The sequence below is a fragment of the Psammomys obesus genome, unplaced genomic scaffold (genome assembly GCF_907164565.1).
Source record: "Psammomys obesus unplaced genomic scaffold, mPsaObe1.curated_primary_1811, whole genome shotgun sequence".
NCBI classification, from domain to species: domain Eukaryota; kingdom Metazoa; phylum Chordata; class Mammalia; order Rodentia; family Muridae; genus Psammomys; species Psammomys obesus.
The window spans coordinates 39010599-39037632 of record NW_026596073.1 but is presented as its reverse complement, the minus strand read 5'-3'; positions in this window follow the sequence as shown (position 1 = coordinate 39037632).

Sequence of the window (27034 nt, the reverse complement as noted above, 5' to 3'; positions counted from 1 at the left end):
ATTTTAGAATTTTATTGTCTTGTTAATTATAAAATTTAAATACAAAATATAAAATTCCTTTTCCTTCATTAAAAGTAGCAGTTATGTAGGTTAATATTTTTTCTCCCTTAGTCATGATTATTCATGAGAAATATTTTAACAGATTATTCCCAATTAAAATAATATTTTAAAAATTTTCTGAAGAAGTATTTAAAATTTTAAAGAGTATACCAATAGAAAAGATATTTCCTAGAAAACTATTAAGATTTTGAATACATTGTTATAGCTAAATGCAATATTTAAACCATGTCTCTGAAGTAGGCTGTAAGCAAAGCTTCCTGCAGAAGTGAGAAAGCATTAAGATTCAGCAGAGTGGGAATTGGTGATAAACTTTAAGATCCTAGCAGGATATAAATTACAGTGGTCATGTTACACAATCTGATACATATATTTTTCCATGTGAATGAATAAATTGTATATGTAGTAGTCCTGTACTCTCACTTTGCATCAACAAAATATAAAGATGACTTTTTATGCTGGGTTCTGAGTAAGGGACTCAGAGACAGGGGTTACACAGTGTCCATATACACAGACCAGGGTTACAGGGTTACAGAGTTCAATGGGGAAAAACTTGTCTAAAATATGGAGGCTTAAAGTTCTACCCCTAGAAACCAAGCTAAAACACTGGGCACGGTATTGTAGTCAATACCAGTGATTTGGAAGCAGAGGAAGAGGATTTTATGTTTTTGCTGGTCAGTTATCTAGACAGAAGAATGAGCCTAGATAAATGGTCAACCATGTCTCAAAAGCCAGGTACCTAACCCTGAGAATGATACTGAAGTTATCCTGTGGCCTGTACATGTTCTTGCTTATGCTCAGACACACATTCTGTTTTTAATACAAAGTACTTGTTTATGAATTCAGCCTTAGGTACTATTCCATTTTTTTAACAATATTTTTCCATGTCATCACAATCACCTTTTCAATATCCTAACTGTTCTTGCAGTTAGTAGATAAACTTCATATTTAATAAATCACAGAATTCCTTTTGACATACATCATAATAAAAAAAAACAAATAAGGAACTGACAAAATTTAATGCTGTTTGGAAAATGTCCCCAAAGCTCTCTTCATATGCTTATTGCCTCTCAGAACAAGCATTATATTGCCTCAAGTTTCAAATATAAAACTGTTAAGAATGAAAAAGAGATCACACACTATAACAACATAAGTTTACAAATGAAATTCTATTTTGATTTACTAATAATTTACATCAATTCTATACTTATTATATTGTATAAAATATCTATCATGGGCATTTGATTCAGGTAGAGTCTTTCAATTCACTGATTTCAAATTATGGTTCACATAAAAGCCAAAGAATTACAAAGAATTGCTAGAAGATCTTCTCAATAGCACTGTCTTTGTTAATAGCCATCACATATATGGTATGGAAAGTTAATTATACTTTGAGAAGTATAATTTTGTATATAAGTTTGAGAAGTCTCTTATACTGCTGATATCCAGGGGATATGTGGAAAACAGATGGCATTAGCACTTTGGTAAACATATTGTATTATTGTGATAAATTCAGTCAAAAGGCCCATTCATTATTTTTCAAATGCAAACATGTAGTAGAAAGTTTGCTTATGAAATAAGTAATACAACATGCTTTACAAAAATTATGAATGAATTGGTGAACCAGCACACACTCATAAAGTTGGGGATACACTGAATGGAAGAGGTACATTAGAAATCTGACTTTGTTTTGAGTAATTTGGGTATAGCATTGATTGACAACTGAGGAAATTAAGACAAATCTTAGTATACAAAGAGGAATTTTAATTCAATATGTCACTGCATTCCCAAGGATATCATATCCAGTGACCTTCTAGACCTGAATGATCTGGCTGGAAAACAGGTATGCCTTTAATTCCATGAGAGAGAGGCAAGCACATCTCTGAGTTCAAGGCCAGCCTGGTATGAGCAAGTCTCAGATAAAGAAAAGCTTAAGTCCACGCCTGGTGGTACATACATTTCATCCCAGCACTTAGGAGACAGAGACATGCATAACTTTGAGCTCTATCAGTTAGTTTGGTGGAGTCAGTGAGTATCACCAAGAGAATACAAGGGAAGAAAGAGACATTTTTAGGTGTAGAATATATGATAGAAGAAATAGATTTTTTTTTCCATTTTTTATTTTTTTGGAAGAAATCTTTACACTGGTCTAAGAAAATGTTATATCTAAAAAATTCCTGGCAGTAAAAATCCAGGAAACTGGGACTTTATGAAAACATCAAACTTCAGAATGATAAGACTAAGAAAAGGAGAAGATTTCCAGTTCAAAGGCCCAGCAAATATTTTCAACAATAGAAGAATTTTTTTTTTCCTAATCTAAAGAAGTGGCTATATACATACAAGAAGCTTACACAACATGAAGTAGATTAGACTAGAAAAGAAAGTCCCCCTGTCACATAATAATCAATAAATGTATAGAACAACAGACAAAGGAATATTAAAAGCTACAACGGGAAAAAGCATAGAGCAAATAGCATAGAGCAGCTTATCGATTAGAACTATACCTGACTTTTCAAGTCTTTAAAAGTCAGAAGGGCCTAGATATATGTCTTGCAGACTCTAAGAGACCACAGTTGCCAGCCCAGACTACTATATCCAGCAAAACTTTCAATTACTATAGATGAATAAAAGATGATATTCCATGACAAAACCAAATTTAATCAATGCCTATTCACAAGTCCAGCCCTATAGAAGATACTAGAAAAATCCTCCAACCCAAGGAATTTAAATTCACCCAAGAAAATACACGAAAAAAGTTTCCAAACAGCAAAGCCAAAATCAAGGATTCACAAACATACACACACACACACACACACACACACACACACACACATGCATCACACAAATACACAAACACTCACACATGTAAAAAGCACACACAACACCCACACCAACCTCAAAATAACAGGAATTAACTGTCATTGGACACATATCTCTCAACATCAATAGAACCAATTGCACAATAAAAAGACACAGGCTACCAGAATGGATGCAAAAACAGGATCCATTATACTACTGCATATAATAAATATACTTCAACATCAAAGATGGAATTACCTCAGAGTAAAGAGATGAAATATGATTTTACAAACAAAGGAACCCAAGAACAACAAATGGGCTAAGAAAAAAATTATGGAAAGTATATCCTTCACTAAAGCCACAAATAATATAAAGTATCTTGGTTTACTCTAACCAAGCAAGTGAAAGATCTGTATGTCAAGAACTTCAGATTCTGAAGAAAAAAATTGAAGAAGATATCAGAAGATAGAAAGATGTTCAGTGTTCATGGATTTATAGGATTAACATAGTAAAAGTAGGCATCTTACCAACATAGTTCTTTACAGAACTTGAAATAACAATTCTAATCATCATATGAAAAAATGAAAAAAAAAATCCAGAATATCTAAAACAATCCTGTAAAATAGAGAAAATTCTGGAGGTATCTCCATCCCTAATTTCAAGCTACCCTACAGAGCAATGGTAATAAAAACAGCATATTACTGGCATAAAATTAGACTAGTTGATCAGTGCAATCAAATTGAAGACATTGAAATAAACCCTCATACCTATGGGCACTTGATTTTTGACAAAGAATCCAAAACTATGCAATGAACAAAAAGAGCATCTTCAACAAATGGTGTTATTCTAAGGGATATCTACATGTAGAAAAATACAAATAGATCCATATTTATCACCGTGCACATTACTCAAGTACAAATGGATCAAATACCTCAGTATAACACCAGATACACTAAATCTATTAGAAGAGAAAGTAGAGGATAAATTTGAACTCATTGCCACAGGAGACAAATTTCTGAACAGAACACCAATAGCTCAGTCTCTTAAGATTATTAATTAGTAAATGGGACTTCTTGAAACTGAAAAGCTTCTGTATGGCAAATGACACTGTCAATAGAATGAAATGGCAGTCTATAGACTGCGAAAAGATACACACCAATCTGACATCTCACAAAGGGCTAATATCCAAAATATAAAATGAACTAAAAATCAAACATCAATAAAAAATTAACATTAAAAAAAAAACAGGGCACAGAACTAAACAGAATTCTAAGCTGCAGACTCTAGAATGGCTGAAAGCACATCTTGAAATATGCTATGTCCTTAGTCATCAGGGAAATGTAAGTCAAAATTAATCTGAGATTCCATCTCACACAGTAATGGCTAAGATCAAAATTTCAAATGACAGCACTTGCTGGTGAGGGTGTGAAGAAAGGGGAACAGGCCATTATCGCTGGTGGGAGTGTAAACATGTACAACCTCTTTGGAAATCAATCTGGCACTTACTCAGAAAATTGGGAATAATTCTTACTTAAGACCCAGCTATCCCATTCCTGGGTATATACACTAAAGGGGATATACCCTGATAGTGGAGGTCTTCCTCCCCTTCATTCTGATCCTGGTCTATCAGATCTTATCAAGAGTGGCTGCATTGTCTTCCTCTGTAGCCTGGTAAGGCTACACCTGTCTGAGGGGGAGGTGATCAAAGAGCAGGACAATCAGTTCATGTCAGAGACAGTCCCTGTTCCCATTACTAGGGAACCCACTTAGACACTGAACTGCCTTGGGCTACATCTGAGCAGGGGTTCTAGGTTATCTCCATGAATGTGTCTTGGTTGAAGTATCATTCTCAGAAAAGACCCCTGTGCCCAGATTATTTTGGTTCTGTTGCTCTCCATATGGAGCTCCTGTCTTCTCCAGGTCTTATATTTTCCCACTTCTTTCATAAGATTCCCTGCACTCTGCCCAAAGTTTGGCTGTAAGTCTCAGCATCCTCTCTGATACCCTACCTGGTAGAGTCTTTCAGAGGCTTTCTATGGTAGGCTTCTGTCCTGTTCCCTGTTTTCTTCCTCTTCTGATGTCCATCCTGTTCAACTATACAGAAATCATTGATGCATTCCTTCAAAAAACATGTTTCATATTACCAAATATCCTGCTACTGACAACAATTTGTGGCTGCTGTATATATTAGTAAAGAAAACATCAGTCCTCTGCAAGGTTTTATAAAAGATATTTTGGCATTTCTATTTCAAAATATTAATAATAATTAAAGAAGAACACAAGACATAACAAGAATTCTACATATTATATTTTTGTTTCAATCAATACATCACTTTATGGACTTATTCATGTTTTAGTATTAAGTGATTAAAAATCTTAGAGTAGCAAAATAAGGCATATATTAGTGACTTAGGAATTACATATATATTGCACTAATACATATATTACACTAATAAATATATATTGCACTAATATATATGCAAATACATATAGCATATATATTCATATAATAACAATGGAATAAGGGGTCACAAATGTGAAAGATAGCAAGGAGTGATATATGGGAAGAGCTGACGGTAGGAAAGAGGAGAGAAACTAAAACTCTAATATCAAAAAAATAAAAAATCAAAAATACAGATTAGCTATGAAATTACCAGTGATATAATGTGTGTGTGCAAATGCCTGTGTGTGCATATGTACACATTTTTTAATATCGGATCATTTTAGAATTGGACAGTAGTTGTGCAATATGTAATTTCACTGAGGATACCGATTTTAGTAGTGATTGTTTTATTGCAAGATTTAAAGCACTGAAAGATGAAGCCTTCAGTTGGGAAAATAACAATCAGCCACTGAGCTGTAGCAATATCAGAACTACAGTGGGAAGAGAGCATGGCAGATGGACTTAAGCAGAAGACCTAGATGCAGTGCTACTCACTCCTCCATTTGCTGACCAGATTGCTGGGGCATGTGACTCTCCATTTTGTCGCCTGACATCCTTCTTTAGTCTCTAATACATTGGCTTTCCCACCAAAGCAACAATACATTTAAAACAACTGTGCTTGTAATTGAGATCTTATTTTCAAGTTCTCCACAGTCCCTGGAAACCTGGAAAAGTATGGATTCTTCATTGTGAGGATAGAACAACCTAGAACAGACCCTAGGTTGTCTTTTGTCTACACCTCAGCCATTGTTTCCTCCATGCCCATTAGCAAATGCCCTTGCCATCATTCCTGGAAAACAACAGATCGAAACAGACACAGGCACGCACGCGCGCGCGCGCACAGACACACACACACACACACACACACACACACACACACACACACACACTCTCAAATACATTGGGTTAATAGGTTTCTGCATTGTTTTAAAAACAGGTGCCAAATGTCAGCGGTTTATTTCTAGCTCACTATTTTATTTTCAATCTTTCCTCTGTGTCAGGATGTCTATCAGCATGCTTCTTATAATTCACCACATGACTAACTTGTCTTATCTAATACAAGTTCTGCATATGGTGATGATATTTGTGGGAAATGCGCTGAAAGAATTTTTGGGTTGCCCTTCCACCCTTATGCTGAAAGCTCTTCAAATAACAGGATAGCCAGAGAGAAGGAACAATGTAACAGATGCTCACCCTCTAAATCCAGCAATAGGAAAGAACCAAAAGCATTCTCTGCATTGTAATCTCGAAAAGGGTTCATTGGGTTAGGGAGATATCTTAACTATTTAAGTCCATAAAAAGACTTGGATTCAGACTTCCAGCACCCATGTAAAACTCAGGTAATGCAGGAAGTGCTTGTAATTCTAGTGTTGAAGTGGTAATTATATATTTAAAAAGAAAAATAAAAGAATGAAAGAAATAAAAAATGGATAAACAGGATGCTAGAGAAATCGGTCTGTGGTTAATAGCACTGACTATTCCTTCAGAAGACCCAGGTTCTACTCCAAGGCCCTTCATGGAGGCTCACAGCTCTAGGAAACTCCATATTCAAGACAAAAGATGTCCTCAACTGGTTACTGTGTGAACTAGGAACACATCTGAGCAAAAAAAGAAAAAAAAAGTCGTATGCACAAAATCAATAAATCAATGTCAGAAGACAGGTTTAAAAAGACATAACACAACTTGGGCTCAAGACACAGCTTTGACCTTTGTCTTCCACAGACACATGAACACCTACTGGCAATCGCATTTCTACAAAAATACACACATGTAAAACCAAACCGTTAAAAGATTCATCAAGAAAGTAATAGAGCCACTTTAGATAAAAGTATAGATAGAGACTAAACAGCCATTCCTCATAATAGAGGAGGAATCACTGATATGCAGCCACAGGTCCCAGGCCATCAGTGTGAAGGTTACAGTGTAATACAAAAGCCACAGGCAAAAAAGACAATAGCAAACTCTGCTAGTGAACTATAATACCGATATTGGCTAAAATCTATTATGTGTTATAGAAGAAAGTAGAAATGAAAATACTATAACGCACAGCACATATTTAAGCATAAATATGTAATAGGTTATTAAAAATAAGCAATGTATATTGGAATATCATTTCAGCCTGTCATCAGTTTATTCACTCAGCAAACATTTGCTGATTATTATATTCTCAGCATCATGCCAGGTGCCAGCATAGTTTATGCAAATAGATGTTCCTTTGCCTCTTTGAATCTCAAAGATCAATGTAAAATATGAAATAGAAAATGAAAAAAAGTACATGGAACCATAGTGCAAAACAGAAATACTGGGCATGTTTTTCCAAGATGGGGGAGACAGAACTAAAAAGATGAAAATGTATGAAATGTGATTTGGGGAAATAATTAAATTTGCCACACACATAAGATCAGGGAGTTCTGTATGAAATATACCTTTTTCCTCAGGAATATATGACAGACTTCATGCAGAATGGGAATACAAATTGTTTGTTCGCCAAAACAGGTGGTCTTGATCTGCCATGCTATCTTATACTTGATTTTTTAAGATTTCAAATCTACTGAGAAAGTTCAGTTTCTACTGTCTCTCAGCTTCCTGCCTTTTGCTCTGCTACTAGTGTTCAATACTGAATATGAGCAGGAGGAGGCTGTGTACTGCTTTTCTAGAATTTCTATCATAAATAGTTTTTGTCTGAAATGATTATTTGCATAAAGATGAAGAAATTGTAGAAAAACCAAGAAGTGGAAGATTACTAGGATTTATCCTAAATATAAGAAGGTCCCACTCAGTTCAGTAATAGTATAAGACTTTCTTAAGGGGTTTTGGAAAAGATAAAGGGCAATGGAAACATACTGCAAGAAGGGCTTACTAGAATCTGAGTCAAGCCACCAAGGTTGAATAAGTGGAAGGCAACAGAACTGGGTATACGGGAGCTGGCATTCTTCTGTATAGTTTTGCCACTTAGCAGTAGTACGTAAAGAGTGAGTTTATATGATAAAGGCAAAAATAAAAACCTCGAGAAAATGTAAATAAAAGTAATAAATGATCTATATTTCTTTACTATAAAATTTTGTAATATATTTAAATTATCTGAGAAATTTTTAGGGACAGTATAAATGGACAGGGAAGGAACAAGGAGAGAAAGAAACAGAAAAAAAGAGAAAAGAAAGGAAGATGGGAAGAAAGAGGAGGAAAAATAGGGGAGATCGAGGAGAAACAGGAGAGGAATAGAGAAGAGAGGCAGTATGGAATGAGAGAAGAGGAAAGGAAAAGAGAAGCAGGGAGGGTCCATCAAGTTATAAAGTCCATCACTTTAATCAATGGATTTACTATTGTTTCTGAGCGCTTCTATTCAAACAATCCTGTATTCAGTAAATCTGTGAAAATCTTTCTATAGTTCAGTCTGAAAATATTTACCTCTGTGAAATTCTTGTTTCTGAAAAATCACTCTATCCAGTCTCAACCTTCAGATGATTACCATGCCCTGCCTGTTCATACAGTACGGGTTGATTCTAAACAGCCATCCAGGACTCAGATGCCTCCACTCGGTTTTATTTGAGCCTGATCTGGCCTCGTTTCCTTCCCAGGGTTGATTCTGCTCCTCTTTTGAAAGTTAGTGAATATTAAATATTTTTGAACAACTGCCTGTACTTACTAATCTGAGCTCCAACTAATACTCTACTTGCTTGCTATCTCTGCCTAGTTTCCCTAGGCAACAAAAATAAAATGGGTTCTCTAAATATATAAGGTGACAAGAAAAGGTATTGAAAGCAGAAATGTAATAACACGAAAACTTGTTGAAAAATCATCTTTGCATGTAAACAGATAATTTTATGACTTTGTGAGACAATTACTGTTTGCAATTCTCCTCTTAGTTTGTTCTCAAACTGTTAAATGGTTAGTAGTGAGAAATTTTATTGAGTTTCGAACATAGTACTTTTCTGAAAAAAATTTGAAAAATTTATTTATTTATTGTTGCCTGTGTGTTTCTGTATGAGTTTATCCACATATGTATATATTATCTAATCTATACTTTATACATCACATGCATTCCTGCATATATATGTACCACATATATCATATATACATATATATATATGTACCACATTTATTTTATGTATATATATTATATTTATATATAATTCAAGTATTTATATTGAATTCAAGTATCTCTTTTGGAAATGGAGCTATAGGTGATTGCAAAGCCACATGGTATGAGTGCCAAGTCCTATGTAAGAGAAGTAAGCATTCTTAGTGGTAAGCTATCTCTGAAGCTCCATATATATATATATATATATATATATATATATATATATATTAAATCAAAATATTGGAGAATCTTTATTAAAAGATTGCAGCCATAAGTTATTAAGGTTATTCATATAAATATAAGGACACATAACATAAAATATCTAAAATATGATCATGGACAACTGGAAATTTTGATTGCTACTTCCAGTAGACAAAAGTATTTAAGTGGAAAGGGTGTATGACAAATAGTAGCTTCTCCTAGCAAAAGTCTCAAGTGCTGCTTCTTCTACATATAAGAAAAATGATCAAAGCATGCTGGCGTGTGGCTCTGGGCTGGCGACCAAGCTCCTGGTGGAAACAGGATCTCTTCTGAGGTTTAGCTGGGTGAGTTAAAGCTGATTGAATCCCCCACCATGGGGTATCCTCTCACCTGGGAAACACAATCACCTGTGTTTTAGGGCCAAGAGTTCTGGCTGCTGGTCACTGTGCTGATCCTGCTGTGCTGCTGGTCAGAAAGAGAGTCTTGTCCTGGCGCTGCCATCTTGCAAAACAAAAGACAAAAAGGGCTGAGAAAGAAACTAGGGAAATGACACCTTTCACAATAGCCACAAAGGACATAAAGTACCTTAGTGTGAACCTAACCAAGCAAATCAAAAACTTTTATGAAAAAAATTTCCAGTCTCTGAAGAAAGAAATAGAAGAAGATATCAGAAGATGGAAAGATCTCCCATGCTCATGGGTTGGCAGGATTAACATAGGAAAAATGGCCATCTTACCAAAAGCAATCTACAGATTCAATGCAATTCCAATCAAATTACCAACACAATTCTTTACAGACCTTGAAAGAAAAATTCTCACCTTCATATGGAACAACAAGAAACCCAGAATTGCTAAAACAATTCACTACAGTAAAAGATCTTCAAGGGGTATCTCCATCCCTGATCTCAAGCTGTACTATAGAGCAACAATACTAAAAACTTCATGGTACTGGCAGAGAAACAGACTGGTAGATCAATGGAATCAAATAGAAGACCCTGACATAAATCCACACACGAATGGACACCTGATTTTTGACAAAGATGCCAAAACCATTCAATGGAAAAAAGACAGCATCTCAACAAATGCAAATAGATCCATATTTATCACCTTGCACAAAACTAAAAATAAAATGAATTTTTTTTTGGCAGGTAGAGGTGAAGTAGTTACAATATTAATATTTACACAAGAAGATAATCCCTGTCCTGCAAATGTACTGTTGAAATATTTAAAATATTAGAATTGTAATAAAATTCTTCATATGCTGGGAATCAGTGATAAAGAATTGAAAGACCAGAAAAAAAATTGGTTTTCAGGAACATGAGTTGAAATGAAATATGAAAAAAAGAAAGTGACACAATTAAGTTAGTTAGGCAAGGGTAAACCAACTCATAGAAAGAGAGAGTACCATATTGTCAGGAGGTAGCTGCCAGTAATTCAGGAGAATGTCACACTGAAAAGAAGGAGAACATAAAATGTTAAATAAAATCCCAGCAGCAAATATGCTTCATAGTTATTCGGTGTGAGACACATTGTCAGTATGCCAAATGAATTAAGGGCTGATCAATCTGAAACCCAAAGACTGTGAAGGCATAGGCAGTATCAGAAAAATGGAGTTTATAAAAGAAGCAAAAGATCAAACTGTTTTAAAAAGTGAATATTATGTTTCTGCCAAAATCTTTTCATTCAGAAAAGGAAAGACTGACAATTTCTTTTAGTATGTGGAAAGGTGGGTCATCTCCATTTTTCTCACTGATAAAATGACACTATTTCTCAGTCAACTAATGGAAGCTACTCTACTATTTATCCATCAAAGAAAAGTCTAACATTTTACTCAGGAAATGACCTCACAAATGAATACCTGTGGAGTCCTATGAAAGTGGAACAAGTGTTCTTAAACTGCTGAGCCATTTCTCTACCCCTAAACTAGTTAAACATATCTTTCAATATAATGTCCATAAAAATGAGTCTTGAATAAAAATAATTATCCCAAAAATTGCTAAGAAAAAAGTTTTCTACTGTATTTAAAGTGAATGTGTTTCACTTCCACAAATAATATGCAAATATTATTCTGTTTGAAACCAAGAAGAAGAACAAGAAGAACAAGAACAAGAAGAACAAGAAGGAGAAGGAGAAGAAGAGAAAACTTACTTCATATGGCAAAGGGTCTCAGTTCATGAGAGTACAGCCTATTTATAGTTAAAGTATGATTCAAAACAAATTGTAAAAAGAGTTGTCCCAGAAGGAAAAAGACACACACGGTATATACTCATTCATATAGACATACAACATAGGACAAACCCACTAAAATCTATGCATCTAAAGAAACCAAGCAAGAGAGAGGACCCTAACTAAAATGTTCAATCCCCACCTGAAAGGCAAAGAGGATGGACATCAGAAGAAGAAGAAAACAAGAAACAATCTAGAAACCTGCTACAGAGGGCCTCTGAAAGCCAGAAGAACAAAACAGGAAACAAACTAGGAACCTACCACAGAGGTCCTCTGAAAGCCTCTGCCCTGCAGACTATCAAAGCAGATGCTGAGCCTGATGGCCAACTGTTGGGCAAAGTGAATGGAATTTTACATAAGAAGTGGGAAATAGTAAGAGCTGGAGAGGACAGGAACTCCACAAGGAGAGCAACAGAACAAGAAAATTTGAACACAGGGAACTTCCCAGAGACTCATACTCCTACCAAGGACTATTCATGGAGATAACCTAGAACCCCTGCACATGTGTAGCCCATGGCAGGTCAGTGTCCAAGTGGCTTACCTAGTAATGGGAAGAGGGACTGCCTTTGACATAATCTGATTGGCCTGCTCTTTAATCACCTCCCCCTGAGGGGGGAGCAGCCCTACCAGGCCACAGAAGAGGACAATGCAGCCACTTTTGATGAGAACTGATAGACTAAGATCAGAAAGGATAGGAGAACCTCCCCTATCAGTGGACTTGGGTAGTGGCATGCATGCAGAAAGGGGAGGGAGGGTGGGATCGGGAGGGGAGGAAGGAGGGGGTTATGGGGGGATACAAAAGGAATAAAGTGTAATTAATAAAAAATAATAAAATGTTAAAAATATAAAAAGAAGTGTCAAACACATGTGACAGGGAAAGTCAAAACATGCTCAGGTGGAAAGTGTTGTCTCATGAACGCTATGGCAAATGCACATTTAGACATGTTCAATGGGTTATCAAAGGACAGTCCTCTAGGTCTCAATTCTTTTTAGAAACTAGAGGAAGGAGAACTGACTGATGCCTTGCATCATCTGGTTTGACTAATGAGCAGAAAAGTAGGAAGAAAATTGCATCTGTCACTGTCTGAATTCTGTATGTCACACATACTGTGGCTCCTGCTGTGCCATGAGGCAGTTTGGGAAAATTGGATGCCGCAGACACATTTATGACTTTATTTGGTCTAAGTAACTAAGTAACTCTTGTGAGTAATCTTTGCCATCTTAACCTGTGTGAAAATGTGTACGTTTAGGTATTCTGATTCATAGGGATAATATATAGGAAAAGATGTAGTTTTAGATTTTCACCAAATCTGCTTTATTTAGGGTTCTCAAATGCTTCTACCTCCCTTCCACCTACTGACCAGAGGTAGGTGGAAAAGAAGGTTTTTAGGTAAAGAGAGTTGTAGACCTTTTCAAGAGTAGTTCCTTTTATAAACTCTCCTCAGTCAACCCACTGATGTTCTCAGCTTGCCAAAGCCACACCCCTTGCATGAGCGAGCTCACAGCAAAACATCACTTGCCCTCCTTTGTAAAAAGAAGGCTTCTAGCAAAACAACATTACTCAAGTGAGTCTTCAAAGAAATAAGAAAATTCTACTTCAAAAAGACTTTTTTCTTGAAGCATTTTCATCCTTAAGTTTGGATTAAGTTATGATCCTAACTTATCCAATATTTTGGTATAATAAGAAAAATAGTAGAATCTTCCTATATAAATTGGCTTGGTTTTAAGATTTAATATTTCATTGACATATTTTTAAAAATTCTTTAGCTAATTTAAAATTTTTCAAATAAATGGCTTTTTAATCAATTCTCCAAACTATTAATGGTGGAATTCAGCATTTATATCCATACTTTTCTGGTAGATTAGAATTTTATTTCTATTATTTGATTTCTTTCCACAAAACAATAATCAATTGCATGGTTTCCATTTGTTAGGCATTCCAGAATGTATAACATATTTTAATATAACAAAGTTTAATTTGGAAAATAATTAATAAATACTTATTTTAGCCTGGAGGAAATTATGATAAATATCAGAGGTGGGGCTTCCTGCAGGAGTACATAACTGGCAGGAGGCTTAAGAGTTCATAGCTTCCACCTACTTTCAGTACATGTTCATTTCTCTCTCTCTTTCATGAGATATGATACCTCAGTCCCCTGTTCCTGCTACTATACCTCACTGATGTGATAGCTATTTAGCCTTCAGGAACCATAATCCAAAATAAACCTTCCTTAATTTGCCTTAATTCAAGTGTTTTTCTCAACATTGCAGTTTAAACATAGACACATTCTTCTTACTAGCTCCCATTTGCTTTGCTCTAGCATACAGCTCTCTACTTGAAAATCTTAGATGTGTTCCTATCTTTCTATCTAAATAGGATATTTCTCCCCTTTCCATGCAACCATAATCAGATAAATTATTGATGCTTAAAACTGAGCAGTACTATCACATAAAAGTGTCAGCCCATTTGCTCAGATTTTTTAGTGCTATTCTGAGGAGTCATGGGTTATGGTGAACTTTTTAACCCTCTTGCTGAAAAAAAAAAAAAAAGATGAGAAGTTATAAGCCCTTAATAAGTTGGTGAATATGCATCACATCATATTTTACTGTGTGAGAAAAATATTTTTATCTTATTGAGAAATAAGTACTTTGATATTTTTATTAGATTCTTTTGTTTATTTAAGTTATATAAGCATGTGTGTCTGTGTGAGCATATGTGGAATGCATGGGTTGTATGCAGGTACTTGCAGAGAGCAAAGGGCATTAGATCCCCTGGAATTTGAGTGACAGAGGATTTTATCATATCACATTGCCATTGAAAATTTATCCTTGGTTTTCTGCAAGGGCATTGATCTATCTCTCTAGGCCTCATTTTGATAATGTAAGATTTACTTATATTACCTGAAGTCTTAAGATCTATGTAAGTGACATCTAAAATCTCAAAACAAATATGGACATAATGCTCACTTGATGCTCATAATGTTCAACTTTATGTCCTTAAATGTTCTCAAAGAACTGTAAATAGGACATCTGCTATGTAAATAGGACATGGACAACCATGTTTGTAACAGCTTTATTCGTATAGCCAGAACCTGGAAATAACCCAGATGTCTATCAATGAAGGAATGGATACAGACATGTTGGCACTTTTATACAATGGAATACTACTCAGCAATTAAAAACAAGGAAATCATGAAATTTGCAGACAAATGAATCTAGAAAATATCATCCTAAGTGAGATATCCTAGAAGCAGAAAGACACACATGGTATATACTCACTTATAAGTGGGTACTAGACCTATAAGATAGGATAAACATACTAAAATCTGTACACCTAAAGAAGATAAATAAGAAAGAGTACCCGGAGTAAGCTGATCAATCCTCACTTAGAAAGACAAAGGGGATGGACATTGAAAGTAGGAGAAAACAAGTAACAGGACAGGAGCATACCACAGAGGGCCTCTGAAAGACTCTACCTAGCAGTGTATCAAAGTAGATGCTGAGACTCATAACCAAACTTTCAGCAGAAGGCAGGGAATCATATGAAAGAATGGGGAATTAGTATGACCTGGAGAAGACAGGAGCCCCACAAGGACCAAAAATATCTGAGACTGTATCTGTAACCAAAGACCATGTATGGATATAACCTAGAGCCCCTGCTTGGCTGTAACCCATGGTAGTTCAGTAACCAAGTGGGTACCCTAGTAAGGGAAAAAGGGACTATTTCTGACATGAACTCAATGGCAGGCTCTTTGACCTCCCCTCCCAGGAGGAACAGCCTTGCTAGGACACAGAGAAGGACATTGCAGCCAGTCCTGAAAATACCTGATAAGGTAGAGTCAGTTGAAAGGGGAGGAGGACCTACCCTATCAGTGGACTTCCAAAGTGGCAGGGAGGAAATGAGAGAGGGAAGGATTGGGAGGGAATGAGGGAGTGGGCTACAGCTGGGATACAAAGTTAATAAACTGTAACTAATAATAACAAAATAAAATAAAATTTAACAAAAAAGAACTGTAAATAGAAGATCATTCAGGAGATCATGGTAGGTGGAGATAGTGTCACAATGCTTTAGCCTTAAAGATTTTTAATGTCCCTCAAAATTCTGAAAAGCATGCAGATGAATTCTGGCTTTTATTTAGATTTCTTTTAGTGATGAATCATTATATTAGTTTGTTCTTATTTGGAGAAAAAGAGATCATGAGTTATTGTATCATAAACTTCACTTAACTTTAAGCTTTGATTTACTGAAATTTAACATTAGGTTTTGTTTGTTTTGTTTTTTTAGTGAAGAGACATAAAGACTATGACAATACTTATAAAGAAAAACGTTTAATTGGGGTTGGCTTACAATTTAAGAGGTTTAGCCTATTATCATCATGGTGGGAAACAATCATGGTGGCAAGCATGGTAGCATCCAGGCAGACATGGTACTGGAGAAGGAGCTGAGAGTTCTATATCTTGATCTGAAAGAGAATATGTGCCACAATGCCTTTTGCTTGAGGATAAGAAACCTCAAATTTCACCCTGCACAGTGACACACTTTCCTTAACAAGCTCATACCTACTCCAACAAAGCGATAAAAGTGCTGCTCTCTTTGGGCCAAGGATTACATAAGAATCTATGTGGCCACATATATTCAACCAATAACAATACTTGCTGTGGATGTAAACATATTTTTGTTTTAATCCCAGGTGTGGGAATTGAAACTGGTTCAGATTGTTTACCACTGCAGGCTATTTGTCTCATGCGAACACTGAGAAATGTTTTTTGCCAGCTGGATTTCATTTTGAATATTTTGAGAAGTATAAATATGACAGTCCAAAAGAAGAAGGGGTGGCAGATTGGATCACAGCCTCTTCCTTCCTCTCCTCTTGGTACTACCCTCCCCTCCTTCCTGCTTTCACCTTTTCCCCTTCCTGTTATCCTCAGAAAGGTAGAGTCTCCTCCCCTTTACAAACCCAATCTTGCTGATCAAGTCAAATTAGGACTTATTACATTGTTTTCTATTGAGGCCAGAGAAGGCAGCTCAGCTATGGGAAAGTGCCCTAAGAATAGGCAAATGAGTCCATGTCAGGTATGACTCCTGATCCCCTTGTTGCTAGGAGACCCATGTGAAGAACATGATGCCTATCAGTTATATATGTGTCATAAGCACAGGTCCAATCCATACATTCTCTTTGGTTGGTACTTGAGTCTCTATAAGCCCTTAGGGGCCTAGGTTAGAGGAAAATGTTGGTCTTCTTGAGTGGTTCCTTTCCCCTCTGGGTCCTACTATCCTTCCCTACACTCCTAGTCAAGACTCTCCTATCTCTGCTTAATGGTTGGCTGTGGGACTCAACATCTGTTTCCTTCTGATGTTGAGTGGATCCTCTAAGAGGAAAGACCTCCTAGGCTCCTGTCATAAGCTTAGCAGACTATAATTAATCGTGTCAGGAGTTATCTTTCTCACATTGTGTGGGCCTCTCATTGACTTATCATTCAATTCTCTCATCCATCTTTACCTCTGCATATCTGGTAGGGAAGGAAAATTTTGGGTCAAAGCTTGGTGTGGGAAGGGATTCCCTCCATGGGAGGTCCTACCTGGCCGGGAGATGGTTCCCTCAGTCTCCATGTCCCAATCATATGGGAGTCACAGCTAGAGTCACCCTCATATCCTCCCAGGAGCCTCTTCTGTCTTAGGCCTCCAGCCTGTCTCAGAGATGCTATTCACCCTTGGTTTCCATTCTTTCTCCCACCCCTCTTGCCTCCCATTCCCACACTCCCCATATCTGATCCCCATATAACCTTTCCCACCTAATTCCCATTCTTTTTTAAATAATAATTAATTTTATATTAATTACAGTTTATTCAACTTGTACCGCAGCTATTGCACCCTCCCTCAATCCCTCCCAATCCCTCCTTCTATTCTTTATCTCCTCCCATGCCCCTCCCCAAGTCCACTGAGAGAGTAGGTCCTCCTCCCCTTCCTTCTGACCCTAGCCTATCAGGTCTCATCAGGACTGGATGCATTGTCTTCCTCTGTGGCCTGGTAGGGCTGCTCCCCCTCAGGGAGAGGTGATTAAAGAGCCAGTCCCTGAGTTCATGTCAGAGACAGTCCCTGCTCCCATTACAAGGGAACCCACTTAGACACTGTTCTACCATGGGCACATCTGTGCAGGGGTTCTAGGTTATATCCATGCATGGTCCTTGGTTGGAGTATCAGTCTCAGAAAAGACCCCTATGCCCAGATATTTTGGCTCTGTTGCTCTCCTTGTGGAGCTCCTGTCCCCTCCAGGTCTTTCTTCCTCCCACTTCCTTCATAAGATTACCTGCACTCCCCCCAAAATTTGGCTATGATTCTCAGCATCTGCTTTGATACCCTGCTGGGTAAAGTTTTCAGAAGCCTTGTGTAGTAGGCTCCTGTCCTGTTCCCTGGTTTCCTCCTCTTTCTATATCTGTCTCTTTTGCTTTTCTGAGTGAGGATTGATCATCTTATCTAGGGTCCTCCTTCTTTTTTTTTTTTTTTTGAATTTTATTTTTTTTCTTATCAGTTACATTTTATTAACTCTGTATCCCAGCCGTGTTAGGGTCCTCCTTCTTGCTTAGCTTCTTTAGGTGTACAGATTTCAGTGTTTATCCTATATTATATTTCTAATATCCACTTATGAGTGAATATATAACAAATGTGTCTTTCTGCTTCTGGGATACCTTACCCAGGATGGTCTTTTCTAGTTCTCACTATTTGCCTGCAAATTTCATGATTACCTTGTTTTTAATTTCTGGGTAGTATTCCATTGTGTAAATATATATCTGACAGAGGGTTAATATCCAGTTCCCTTTATTAATTCTCTTACTGCACCCATTCTATTTTCCCTTCTAATTTGGATTTAAGTATCCTCTCTTGGGCCTTCTATGTTACTTAGCTTCTTTGGGTCTGTGGATTGTTATATGGTTGTCCTGTATTGTACAGTTAATATCCAGTTATAAGTGAGTGCATACCATGTGTTTCTTTCTCAATCTTGGTGACCTCAATCAAGATTATCTTTTTTAGTTCCATCCATTTGCTTGCAAATTGTATAATTTCCTGATAGCTGAGTAGTATTCCATTGAGTAAATATACCATATTTTCTCAGTCCATTCTTCAGTTGAGGGACATCTGTGTTCATTCCAGTTTCTGGCTATTATAAATAAAGCTGCTATGACTATAGTTGAACTGATGTCCTTATGGTAATCTGGAGCATCTTTGGGTATATGTTCATGAGTGGTATAACTGTTCACAGTTTTCTGAGAAAGCATCAGATTGATTTCCATAGAGGTTGTACAAATTTACACTCACACCCACAACTGACCAGTGCTCTTCTTTCTCTACAACCTTGTCAGCATGTGCTGTTGCTTGAGATTTTTTAAAATATATTTTTTATTTTTTATATTAATTACAGTTTATTCACATTGTATCCCAGCCATAGCCCCCTCCCTGAGATTTTGATCTTAGCCATTTTGCCCTGTGTGACATGCTTACTTTATTTCCTCCTTGACCTGGTGTGCATTGAGTAGATAATTCTTAAGTTTCCATGCAGGCTTTCTGTTCTTTCTTTTTTGTTGTTGTTGAAGTCCAGTTTTAATCCATGGTTTTCGTATAAAGTACAAGGTGTTATTTCAATTTTCTAGTATCTGTTGAGGTTTGCTTTGTGACTATCTATGTGGACAATTTTTGAGAAGGTTCTGTGAGATGCTGAGAAGAAGATAAATTCTTTTGTGTTTGAATGGAATATAGTGTAAATATCTGTTAATCTGTCTGCTTCAGAATGCTTGTAATTTCTATTATTTCTCTGTTTAGTTTCTGTCTTCATGATCTGTCAGTTAGTGAGAGAGTCACGTGAAAGTTTCCTAATATTAACGTGTGGGGTTTGATGTGTGATTTACACTTTACTAATGTTTCTCTTGCAAATGAGGGTATCCCTGTATTTGGGGCATATATGTTCAGAATTAAGATGCTATGTTTGTCAACTTTTTTTTTTTTTTGATGAGTATGAAGTATACTGTCCCATCTCTTTTGATTAATTTTGGTTGAAAGTCTATTTTGTTAGATATTAGAATGGCTATTCCTGCTGGATTCTTGAATCTGTTTGCTTAGAAAACATTTTCCAGCCCTTTACTCTGAAGTAGTTTCTATCTTTTCTATGGAGGTGTGCTTCTTGAATGCAACAGGATGATGGATCCTGACTTCCAATTTGTTAGCCTGTGTTATCCTGGACTTGAGTCCATTGATGTTGAGAGATATTAATGACAATGATTTTAACTTCTGTTATTTTGATGTTGGTGTTATTATTGTGTTTGTATGTTTCCTTATATTTTCTCATTTCGTTCATAGATTTAATTAACCTTAATGGAAAATCTAGCATTTGAAAATATCTTGAAAGTATAAAACTAACAAATCAATATTAAACAGTAAATAAGTAAATAAAGAAATAAGCCCTGCTCGGTTCCTAGAATTAGTACAAAATTATTTACCTTCAAAGCAATATGCTTTGAGAAAAGGCACACAGGAGTAAGGAAATAAGGTCTAACAATGGTGTCAAACGTAAGTAAAAACATGCAACATTGCTTAATCTCTGACAAAAGCAGAGTTACTAAAATGACAAGAGGTTACTTTTACAATTCATATTTCTGTTACAAGTGGACAGATATAACAATGCAAACAGAAAAATGAAGTACAAATCTACACTTTTCACCAAACCATGAACTCAAAGTTGATTACTGAAAGAAAGGGCTGCCCATGACACACCAAGACCAAGTTTGTAACACACACACACAGAAAGGATTCATTTTACTCAGAGGGACAAAAGGCAGGGAATAAGGGGCAAAGGCAGGAGTTAGAGAATAGGAGAGAAGGAAAAAGGAATAAGGGATATTAACCCCAGAGTGACAAAGGACTACCTCTGGTGAGAGAAGTGACAAATATGGCCCAGAGGCAATGGGAAGTTTGTAAAGGGAAAGGGGGAAATTCTGTGTTTTGACGAGTTGGATAATTTTGATTGGACAGGTGAATTAGCTGAGATGAAATGGGGCTTTTGGTTGCTTGACTTTAATATTTTGAAAGCTGGACCTAGTTTGTCAGCCTCAGGTGGAGGAAGTAGCCAAATAAGGGAACAGACCTTGGTGGCTAGCTTTAGGTATATAATCTGTACTTTAGAAATGTACAGGGAATGGGAGAGAACAGCAAAATACAAGTTCTGTTGGGGATATATTTGCTATGCTTAGGCCTATGTTTGCCATAATTGGGACTTCTAGAGTCCTTCAATTACTTTTTCAGAAGTACATACTAAGAGGCAAAAGACAATGCAACCAGTCTTGATAAAACCTAATAGGCTAGAGTCAGATGGAGGGGAGGAGGACCTTCCCTATTTGTGGACTAGGGGAGGAAGAGATAAGTAGAGTGGGATTAGGAGGGCCACAGCCAGGACACAAACTAAATAAATTGTAATATGATAATAATAAAAATGTAAATTTAGAAAATTTCTACTGTAAGATATTTTGGAGACATTAGCAGACTTTTTAATTACCGAATTACTTTGTGGATACAGAAACCATGAAGTAAGAAATTTAAATGAAAAATGAGGGAAATCTCTGAAATTAAAAAAAAAAATTACAAGTTAGAAGTGCTATTAAGGAAATGTAGCGGTGAGCAGCAGATGGAAAGTCTTTACAGAATTTGAGGTGGGCAAAGAGTATACAAAGTGTGTGTAGAATTGTTCAACACACACTTCTTAGATCTAAACAATGTCAGGAAATGCACAATTGAAACTGAGCATACATTCTGAGTATACACCTTAGAAAAGAAAATGTGCAGATGGTAAATAACACTGAGGGGAAAAAAAGAGTACCTTTGTCAATCAGAAATTGCAAATGAAAGCAATTTGCTAAAACCATACTTGATTAGGGGGCTTACAAATTTGAAATGCCGGCATTATCAAACATTGTAGATGAACTTTAGCAATGAAAACTCAAATTTCTTGATATTATAAAAGCAAAATAGCTTTAACAAGCAGTTTACTAAGCTTTTATAGAGTTTATAAAAAGCTTATTGTAGAGTGAACAAAGTACTTACTTAGGCATTTTTCAAGTTTCTTGATATATTTATATCCTCACAGAAACCAATGCTCAAATCACTGTAGCAATTTTAGTAATTATTTGCAAAATTTGAAAAAAAAGGTAGATATTTTTTAGTAGGTGAATGGAAAATAAACAACAATAGTTTACTAGATCCATTCTTTGGGAAATTAATCACTGGAATAAAAAATAATAATTATCAACCCTATACAGAGCTACAGGTAACTAAGCAATGATGAGAGTAGGAGAAATAGTCCTCCCTATGGAAGAGTACAACATTTTTTTTTAATTCAATATCCAATGTTAAGCCCTGAAAACATGCATAGAAATAAAATTATACTGACTTAGCAGACCATATGTAGGAAATTATTTGTATATAATCATACTTGTTATTTTTAGGGGTAAAATATGTGGTTGGCAATAGCAAAATAGCAGGGAACTTGATATAGTTTATGTATAAAGGTAAAAGTGTTTTACAATAATATGTCATTAGGACATGTTGTGAGATGTAAAATATGGGATACTCAAAACAACTTTCAATTTATACTTTCATGCAAGCACATGCTGGGAACTAGAAAAGATAATCCCAAGTGAAGTAACTCAAAAGCAGAAAGACACACGTGGTATATACTCACTTATAAGTAGATAATATTATAGAATAAACATATTAAAATATGTACTCCTAAAGAAGCTAAACAACAAGAAGGACCCTAGGGAAAAGGGTGAAACCTCACTCAGAAGGACAAACAGGATAGACATTGGAAGTAGAGAAGACAAGGAACAGGATAGGAGCCTTCCACAGAGGACCTCTGAAAGACTCTACCCACCAGGGTATCAAAAGAAATACTGAGACCCTTAGCCAAACTTTGGGCAGTGCTAGAAACTTTATGGAAGAAAAAGGAGAGAGAAAGACCTAGAAGGGACAGGAACTCCACAAGAAGAACAACAGAGCCAAAATACCTGGGGGAGGGAGGTCTGTAGAGACTGATGCTCCAACAAAGGACCTTTCATGGAGAGGAACAGGACCACCTGTTCAGAAGAAGCACATAGGTGGCTTAGATTAAAAATGGGCTCCCTAGTAAGGGGTAGAGGGACTGCCCCTGATAGAACTCAGTGGTCTGCTGTTTGATCACCTCACCCTGGGTGATGCAGCTTTGCCAGGCCACATAGGAAGATGATACAGCCAGCCTTGATGAGACCTGATAGGCTAGGGTCTGATAGAAGGAGAGAAGGTTCTTCCCAATCAGTGGACTAGGGAAATGGCATAAGGGGAGAAGAGGGAGGATGGATGGGACTAGGAGACAATGGAGGGGGCTGCAGTGGGGATACAAAGTAAATAAATTGAAATTAATTAATTAATTAATTGATTGATTGATTAAAAATGTGTACTTTCATGTATTTTATAAATTTCCTCTTTAAATAGCAAAATAGTGCTTTCTTTAACTATTTTAAAATTTTATTAAAATATGACTATTTCCTTCACATAAATACTCAAGTATTTATCTATTTCACTAAATAATATATTGATTGAAGAAAATTTAGTTTTCTAATAATTTTTAAATATATAGAATCATTTAATAAAATTAAAAAATTAACTCAAAATAATTATAAGTGAATATCAAGTAAAATATTGAAATAAGATAAAAATTAAAAGGCTAGATGAAATACTTTGATCTTTCTCTAAGAGATTGTATAGATCAGAAAATTTGTTAAACTTTGAAAATACTAGTTTTCCAATTTTGAAAGTTTCACTTCAAGCGCCCTTCCTCTCACCCAGTGGCAAGGCCTCTGTCACACAATTGCTTTCAGCAGCTCCCCAGCTTCTGGTGGACCATATCTGGCTATTATATTATTTCTCTAGAGTCTTCAGAGTACACTTCCTTTTTGCTTTATTGCTTTCTTGCTGAAATATTTTAAGGCTGCTATGGCGGGTAGGGAAAGAAATACCCTCTGCTTTATGATGGACTATGAAATGTTCTCTGCTACTTACGGAACACATTTCATGTGGCTGTGATAGGAAATGGATCAGCAGAGGAGCCTAATAATTAGGGCCCCTATGAACACAGGGTCTGCCTAGGAAATTGGAATGAAATAAAAGGTAGTTCAAAAAAACATATATATTCAGATTTGGAGTTTCATCCAGTAATATTCATCACTGACGGCCCATGCTGATTCAAGCTGAACGTCCAGTTTAAGGAGTGTAAGAGGGTTTGACTGTTTTATTTTATGTTTTGTTTTGGTGTATTTTGTTTCCTTATTTTGACACAGTCTCACTAAAAGTCTAGTATGGCCTTTAACATCCTAATTATCTCACATTATCATGGAACTTACTTTGCAGCTTCAACATATAGTTGCTTGATCCTAGCTTCCTACTGTCAGGATTATAGTAATAGCCCACAATGTCCAGGCACCTTTTATACTTGGTTTTAAACTCTGTATGTAAGAAATCACAAAACTTTGGATTACTGTATTGTGACTACAGCATCTGGCAACTGGACAATAGCCTACCATAGAGGGCCTCTGAAAGACACTACCTATCAGTGTATCAAAGCAGATGCTGAGACACATGATCAGACATTGGGCAGAGCGCAGGGAATCATATGAAAGAAAGGGGAGTTAGTAACACCCAGAGAGGACAGGAGCTCCACAAGGACCACATATATCTGGGCACAGGGGTCTTTTCTGAGATCAATTCTTCAACCAAGGTCCATGCATGGAGATAATTTAGAACCCCTGCTCCGACGTAGCCCATGGCAGCTCAGTATCCAAGTGGGTTCCCTAGTAAGGGGAACAGGAACTGTCTCTGACATGAACTCAGTGGCTGGCTCTTTGACCTCCCACCCTCTACCTCCATGGGAGGAACAACCTAGCTAGGCCACAGAAGAGGACATTGCAGCCAGTCTTGGTAACACCTGATAAGCTAGGGTCAGATGGAAGAAGAGGAAGACCTCCCCTATCAGTGGACTTAGAGAGGGGCAGAGAGGAGATGAGGGAGGGAAGGTGGGATTGGGAGGGATTGAGGGAAGGATCTACAGGTGGGATACAAAGTAAATAAACTAATTAATTTAAAAAATTAAAAAAATTAAAAAACAGTATCTGGCATGATTTACTATATAAACGTTTCGGGAAAGACTTAACAATATACTTTTATTTTATTTTATTTTATTTTATTTTATTTTATTTTATTTTATTTTATTTTATTTTATTTTATTTTATTTTATTTTATTTTATTTTATTTTATTTTCAGGTTATTGTGTCCATCCTCAGCCTAAACCCTTATGATTGCTGTAAGTTTTAAACACCTACAAATTTTGTTAAAAGTTTATAATCCTGCTTCCAATGTCTATAGCATTTGACCTTCTGAATGAGGACTAATCATTTTCACTAGGGTCTTCCTTGTTGTTTAGATCCTTTAGGAGTATAGATTTTAGTATGCTTATTCTATATTATAGGGTTAGTATCCACTTATGAGTGAGTACATACATGTGTGTCTTTCTGCTTCACAGTTACCTCACTCAAGATTATCTTTTCTAGATCCTGTCATTTGCCTGAAAATTTCATGATTTCCTCGTTTTTTGTTTTTTTGTTTTTTTCTGTTTTCCTTTTTATGTTTTGTTTTTATTTTTTATTTTAGTTACAGAGACTGATACCACAACCAAGACAATGCATGGAGAAAACCTAAAACGCAGGCTCAGATGTAGCACATAGACTCAGGATCCCAGTGGGTTCCCTAGTAAGGAGAACAGGGACTGTCTCTGGCATGAACTCAGTGACAGGCTCTCTGTTCACCCTCCCACTCCTTGCCAGGCCACAGAGGAAGACAATGCAACCAGTCCTGATGAGACATGATCAAATGGAAGGGTCAAATGGAAAGGGAGGAAAACCTCACCTATTAGTGGACTCAGGGAGAGACATATGGGGATAAAAAGGAGGGAGGGCAGGAATGGGAGGAGATGAGGGAGGGGGCCAAAGCCTGGATACAACTTATCTACTCTTTTTAGAGCAATGAAGAAAAGGCAAACCAGTGAATGAGGACTGAGACAACAGCCTTCCTGCTTTGATAAAAATAGAAGTACACAAAAATTGATGCTTCATTTGAAAATCCCATCATCAGTATAATGAATACCATATGAGTGTTTTTTGTTTGTTTGTTTGGTTGGTTGGTGGTTTTCTGTTTGTTTTATTTTCTCAATCTTTCGATTTTACCAATAAAGACGTGGACTTCATCAGGAAGGGGAGGGTATAAGGGGTAAGAGGTTGGGAGGAACATACTAGACCAAGAAGGGAGGAAAGAGGGAGCTGTGATTGGGATGTAATGTGGAAAATAAATAAATAAATAGATAGATAGATAGATAGATAGATAGATAGATAGATAGATAGATAAATAGATAGGTAAATAAATAAAGAAGGAGGAGGAGGACGAGGAGGAAGAAGAGGAGGAGGAGGAGAAAAAAAGAAGAAGAAGAAGAAGAAGAAGAAGAAGAAGAAGAAGAAGAAGAAGAAGAAGAAGAAGAAGAAGAAGAAGAAGAAGAAGAAAAGACATGGAGGAGGAGGAGAAGAAAAGACATGGGATCCATATGCTGGGGTAAGAGCCTGCTAGCTCAGAGAGGCTGGAAAAGAACCTTCCTCATCTTCCTCCCTAGCTGACATCTCAGAAGAAATGCCTCCTCCTCCCACCCTCTCAACCGCTTAGAGTAAATGTCCCCTTGTTTCTTCTTCCTGTATGTTTTACAATCCATCCTCCTGAATTTCTCTTAATCTCTTTGGCTTTTTCTTAATAACCCTATGTTCACTTCCTGTCAACTGGTTGCTTGTTTCACCTATTGATCTATGGTTGACTTTATTTAATCCTGTTTACAATATTCATGTAGAAAGCTCTTGGACAAAAGTTTACGTCCTGTTATTTGCCAGGCCTCAGCCACACCATGACTTAATAGTTCGTTCTTTCCTTCTTTCTTTCTTTCTTTCCTTCTTTCTTTCCTTCTTTCTTTCTTTCTTTCTTTCTTTCTTTCTTTCTTTCTTTCTTTCTTTCTTTCTTTCTTTCTTTCTTTCTTTCTTTCTTTTTCTTTCTTTCCCTCCCTCCCTCCCTCCCTCTTTCTTTCTTTCTTTCTTTCTTTCTTTCTTTCTTTCTTTCTTTCT